Raw genomic sequence first — 5,939 nt, forward strand, 5'->3', positions numbered from 1 at the left:
ATTCTATTTATTGTTGAAAAGTACATATTTTGCTATTTGAGAGATGGAACTTTGACCGGAAATTAAATTAAAAAAAGGCAAAATAAACATTTAAATACATTATTTTGTGATAGTTTAATCTTGTTTTATTGGTCCTTGATGATGTTTCTGCATCAGTTTGTTGTGGTCTCTGCTGCAGTTATTTTGTAATCCAGATGYTTAAAAAAAGTTCGAGAGGTTTTTCAGAAAAGTTATGTTGGATTTCTCATTAAAAGTCTCTGAAAAGCCCCCAAACTGCAAGCAGATTGGTAAACTTACATATTTGGATGGATGCACGTAATCATTCCCAGCTCTGGGTCCAGTCGGAAGTGAAAAGTTCATCCATTCACAGGAAAGACTGCCGCTCAAACCTTTAACACAAGAAGACAGACACTCAGAGGAGCGACGCATTGATTTGTTTCCTGTCTCCTTTCAGAAGCGGCACACATCTTTTCCTTCAGGACTAATGGAGAGCACAGCTTCTTCCTCCTGAGGGAGTTATATGTGCTTTGATTGTGGTTCACAAGTGTTATGGCCCTCACCAACGCTCACTCAGAGGAATGTCTTACTTATCGACTTCTTCTGAAACAACGCAGAGAGAGAGAGAGGAAAAAGTGTGTTAGCTGCTTCAGACTTCAGGCCTCTTTTATTTTTCCAGCAGCCAAGCATGTCCTTCCTCATTATGTTCTTGTGTGCGAGGCCAAGGCTGCTGACACAGACCCCGGTGTAATCTCTTTAACCCGCCACTGTCATGAGCAGACAAGGCGTGACCACCCAACGCTGCGCTCCGTCTCACTCAGCCAGGGGAATAGTTTCTCACCTCATCACCTTTGGCTCAAAGCTGCTTATCATTTTGTTTTTTTTTTCTTCGGGATTTCAAACATATTTGATTGCGCTCATGCACACACACACACGGCATGGGTTAATTCGCTGCTCCAAGGCCACTTTAGATAATCATGTGCAGCAGTGTGAAAACTCATCCTCACTGACCCTTCACTTCCCATAATTGACAAAAAGCATCTTTTTTTTTTGTTCTTGTGATTATTGGCTAATGATGCTAGAAGCAAATGAAATGATATCACAGAGGAGGGAATAGGAGGGGAAACAGTATTTAATGTGATCACTGAGCATTTGATGTCATTCTTTTAGGCTCTTTACTGAGCAGATCAGAGGAAACATATTCAGACATTTGCTATATGGTGCGTTAAATGAGAAAATAAAATGACTGGATTGTAAGCTCAAATCTATTGAAAGCTAATTTCGATTAAAGCTAAATTAGGCAGAAAATTTCCAAAAATAAATGTGCTTTTAGCTTCTAAACCACTGGCTGGGACTGTAGTGAGTCGTTTTAAAGCTTATGAGAGTCTAATCTGGGCACTCGTCATTCATCGCGTTAGAGCTCGTTTGCTGTTTTGTTTTGTTTTTTTTGTCACAATTATAAGATGCACTATAAATAATACCTGCAGTGAAGTGCACAACAAAAAGAGACAAGTCCAGCAGCAGGTGCTTGTCAGTTCAGGTGTTTAAGTTAGTGGTGCTTTTAAAACTGCCACATGTGAATGGCATTATCAGCCCCTCTTTATTTGATGATCGCATTTGAGCGTTGCTATTGCCCATCCAGCTAATTACAGCGCTCATTATTCCTCGTGTATCGTCTGAATCATTGCCATGTTCATTTTTTTCCCTTCAAAAACAATGGAAACTTTCTTGTTTTTTCTTTTTTTCTTCCCTTTTTTTTGGTTTGGAAGAAAGTGCTGAATTGTCACGTTTTTTTTTTTTTTTTGCTCCACGCCATGCAAGCATCTCTCTTTTGTTTTAGTCATAATTAAGATCCCCCCTAATCTAGCTGCATTTAAAAAAAAACGAGAAAGAAAGAAACCATCTTTTTGTCAAACCTTCATTAGTTTAAGATAATATTGTGAAAATCCACAATTAATTTGCAGTGTAACTGTAATTAATTAAACACAGCCAATTTTGTAATATGATTAATGCCGCCAAGTTGTTATCTGTATTCTCCTCCAAATGAATATGTAACAGCAGTGCAGCAGTGGGCTTTAATTGCAGAAACTGTAAGGGGGGGCTTTAAAGAAGAAGGGGGAAAAACTAGGTTAGGGTAATTATAGGAGGTAATTTATTAAATCCTAAATTAGAAACAAACAAGCATAAATTGATATATAAATCACGAGTAACATAATGTGCAATCTGGCTGTGATTTGGGACAAAAATGACTAATCTCTGTTGCGTGCCAAGCACTTGATAAAGCAGATAGTGGCCATAAATTTAGTCCCAGTCAAGGTCTCATTAAAAGGGGCTTAATTTAATTAAGAGTTAGCCATCGCCCTCTAAATATATTAATTACCTTGAGCATGACGAGATAAGTGTGGTGATTATTGCACGTTTCATTAAAGCCAGTCCACGGGGAGAAGAGCACAGTAAGGTGGAAAGCTGGCTGTGTTGACAAGATAATGGATGGGCTGGCCTGAGATGAATTTGGTCACCTTGCTGCTTTCGGTTGAGCTCAGGGAGGTGAGACGGAGGACAACACAGCTCCTGAGAAAAAGCTGGGGYGTTTGGATTTTAATAGCTCTGTTTTTATTTTATTTTGGGGGGGAAAGAAGCAGTTTCGTATATTTTGAAAAGTCTGAAAATTACTTTTATTTGCAAAAAGAGTAAACATCAGAAAGTGTCTTTTATTAAAATCATTACAGCTCTCATGCAAAAATGTTTTTTTCCTCTTTTTTAAAATATTCACAAGGTTGTTTTTGTCATTTTAAAATGCGTTTTCTCCTTCTTGTTGCTGCCTACATAAAAATATCCTATAAACAACATAAATTCTCTAATATATGCTGAACTAAATGACATTTCTCTGCTCTTTGTCCATTTAAAACTTTTATTTACACTCTTCTAATTTTTGCTTTTTATGACCCTCCTTTGCCTATTTGTGTGGACACACACATGCACCAAACACATCCACAAAATCCAGAGCCGGAGTGTGCCGAGGGGTGCAGAAGCAACGGCTCATTGCCCCACAGACTGATATGTCAATGAAACATACAAGACGTCGGCGGTGCATTGGAGAGATTTCCAGCCTTGCTGCTCTCCTGGCTGACAGCAGGACAAAGAGCCTAAGCTACTATTATCTGGAAGCAAGCTCTCATTCCTGCTTTCATCCTTTTCTTCATGCACAGATACGCAGCGCTGCATGAAGTCACTGATGCATCCAGTGTGGATATGAGACGGGACAAACCTTAAGAAGTGGAGGGATTTTGGATGTAATTGAAACGTCAGAATATTTTTGACAATATAAGTGAAAAAAATTAAAAAATATATAAAAGCAAGAATTTATTTGGTTTGAGTTTCAACAGGTGCCGCATAAAAACTAAAGTTATCTCCTTGTGCAACTATGTGCATGTGAACAGAGCAGAGCTCAGCAAACACAAAGCTTCCTGATCAAGCCCCCTCCCATTTCTCTCCTCACTTTCCTGCGAACCTCCCACTCTGACCAGAAAATTGAGGACACTCACCGAGCTCTCACTCGTCCCAAGGCTGCTGCTGCTTTCCAATCCCTCTGCTGGACCCACCTTCAACAGCTGGCTGTCAGCAGGCCCAGGACTGTGAGCAAAAAAAAAAAAAGAAAAGATAGCGAGAACATCCAAGGCCTCCAGTCTCCGCACCCCCCGGACGACTTCAGCCTCGGCCGTTCAAGCTGCACTACATCAACCGAAGCGGGTCTCTGGGCGCAGCAGAGAAATGTGAAGCGTGAGAGTGCTGGGCAGTCACTGGTGTGGCGGTGCACGCTGCAGCTGAGCTCTCCCTGCTCTGAGACCCATCTCATTCAGCCAAGATTGCTTCATACAAAAGTTGACAATGCACCAGTGAAAGCCATTGTTGATATTCAACATTTTTTAAATAGCTGAGAAGAATAGACAACATGGCAGGCTGCAAAACTTGGCAAGGAAACTGACCTGGAGCTACACGTTTGAAAGGGTCGCCACGCTGGGTGAGAGAAGAGAGGGGCTATTGTGTTTAAAATAAAATAGAGGGAGAGCTGGAGTGAAAAGAGGCTAAAAAACAAAACATCCTCCGTCCCAGGAGGACAGAGTATAATACTTTCTGTGCAGCAGGAAGAAGACAATCACCTCACACACAGTCACGAGAAAAAAGTAGAACAATGAAATCAATGCAGATCCATTTTCAAAAGGGATATTCTGTTTCTGTGTGGAACTATAAAAATGGAGGAAGCTCAGCCTAAAGAAAGGTCAACAATAAATACATGTGATGCCAACAGGACAGAATGAAAAGTTTCAGCTGGCTTGGCTGACAACCAGAGGAACGTCCTGCAGAGAGCCGTGCTCCGACGCTGCACACGATGAGAGTGATACCGCCTGACACCGCTGATGGTGTTCTGTTTCCGTCATTGTCGAGCTGACAGCTCTGCAGATTGATACGGAYATTTAAGATGCCTGTAATGCCTGGATGTCAGAACATCACAGCGCCGACGCCTGTAGGGAAGTCTTTAATACGTCTGATGTCTGCGTGTGTGTTCTCCCTGAGGCAGGTCCAAACGTTGTGTTCAGTAAATCCTTATGTAGAGCAGGGGAGGAGCAGAGTATTGGTGGGGATTTTAAATGAGTCTCTGTGGAACAACAAAAAATTCATTACTGTAAAACCTGAAGACAACCCTAAAACATTCATATGTTAAAACCTAACATTCCTTGCAGGAGTGCATTTCACTTGTCACAGATTTCTTTTTTAAGGGAGGCCAGGAAAAATAAGACTAAGCCCAATATCAGCTGAGTTACAACCATTATGTTGTTGACTAAAGTCTATCAGCTGTGGAGTTTGGAATATTTCCACAGATTAATCAGACGTAGATGAAAAAACAACAATTAAWTCCTGAAAGGTTCATTCAAATTCATTCAGGGGTTCATGAGATATTTAGACACGGTTTCTGTCCTTGTTCAGGCACAGAYGTACCTTACTTTATAAAAAAAATGCCATCTATTATCATATTGATGACATTTTCTTACTTTCTTTTTTCTCTCTTCTTCCTCAATTTTCTTTGACATCTAACACGTAAATATTTAGTCAGTACAGTGTAGAGATTATAATTTCAAAGGAAACCACTTTGAAAATAGCCAAAATGTGTTTTCAAATGGCATTTCAGTAATTAATCATCCAAAAATAGTGTGTGGTTGTATTGTGGCAAGAATACTGTTGATTAAACTACTAAAATGTCACATGACAATTCAGGACTGGAGCACCTGCAGAATCAAGTTTGATACACAAGTTTTTAACACGGTTTAACTGTACTATTAAAAAAATATTTTAAGTAACTATGCATTGTTTCAACACAGAAAGTATTTATTAAAAATTACAAACAATATTAATGTTATTCTTACCATAACTTCTCCAAGATTAGCAAAAGTTTTCCTGAAAAAAAAAATGTGTGGATGACCTCACTTCAGCAGACATTTTGAAAAGAAAAAAAAAGTTCCACTTCCTGCAGTACATTGATAATCCACCAGAGGGCAGAATACAGGTCTCAAATGATATACTACAGGTTTTTGAGGAAAATATTGATAGAATATACACTCACCGGCCACTTTATTAGGTACACCTGTCCAACTGCTCGTTAACACTTAATTTCTAATCAGCCAATCACATGGCGGCAACTCAGTGCATTTAGGCATGTAGACATGGTCAAGACAATCTCCTGCAGTTCAAACCGAGCATCAGTATGGGGAAGAAAGGTGATTTGAGTGCCTTTGAACGTGGCATGGWTGTTGGTGCCAGAAGGGCTGGTCCGAGTATTTCAGAAACTGCTGATCTACTGGGATTTTCACGCACAACCATCTCTAGGGTTTACAGAGAATGGTCCRAAAAAGAAAAAACATCCAGTGAGCGGCAGTCCTGTGGGC

General features: G+C 40.1%; 2 long non-coding RNA genes across 5 annotated transcripts in view; one reads left to right on the forward strand and one right to left on the reverse strand.

Annotated features, from left to right (window-relative positions):
- The window catches only part of LOC106515290 (uncharacterized), a 6,673-nt gene extending 3,397 nt beyond the window's left edge, over window positions 1–3,276 (forward strand). The window contains exon 3 of the long non-coding RNA XR_001309989.1: window positions 3,207–3,276. This is a non-coding gene — a long non-coding RNA (uncharacterized LOC106515290). The remainder of the gene's footprint in view (window positions 1–3,206) is intronic.
- LOC106515279 (uncharacterized) overlaps window positions 1–3,958 on the reverse strand; it is a 41,428-nt gene extending 37,470 nt beyond the window's left edge. For 2 of the 4 annotated variants that reach the window (XR_001309986.1, XR_001309981.1), the window contains exons 1-2: window positions 3,543–3,957; window positions 298–389 (exon numbers count right to left, since the gene is read on the reverse strand). This is a non-coding gene — a long non-coding RNA (uncharacterized LOC106515279). Of the gene's footprint in view, window positions 1–297; window positions 390–3,542 lie in introns of all 4 variants that reach the window. The other 2 variants (XR_001309985.1, XR_001309987.1) reach the window with 2 other exon arrangements.
- Between the last annotated feature and the right edge of the window lie 1,981 nt (window positions 3,959–5,939).

Source organism: Austrofundulus limnaeus, unplaced genomic scaffold (genome assembly GCF_001266775.1).
Source record: "Austrofundulus limnaeus strain Quisiro unplaced genomic scaffold, Austrofundulus_limnaeus-1.0 Scaffold1, whole genome shotgun sequence".
Classification (NCBI taxonomy): Eukaryota; Metazoa; Chordata; class Actinopteri; order Cyprinodontiformes; family Rivulidae; genus Austrofundulus; species Austrofundulus limnaeus.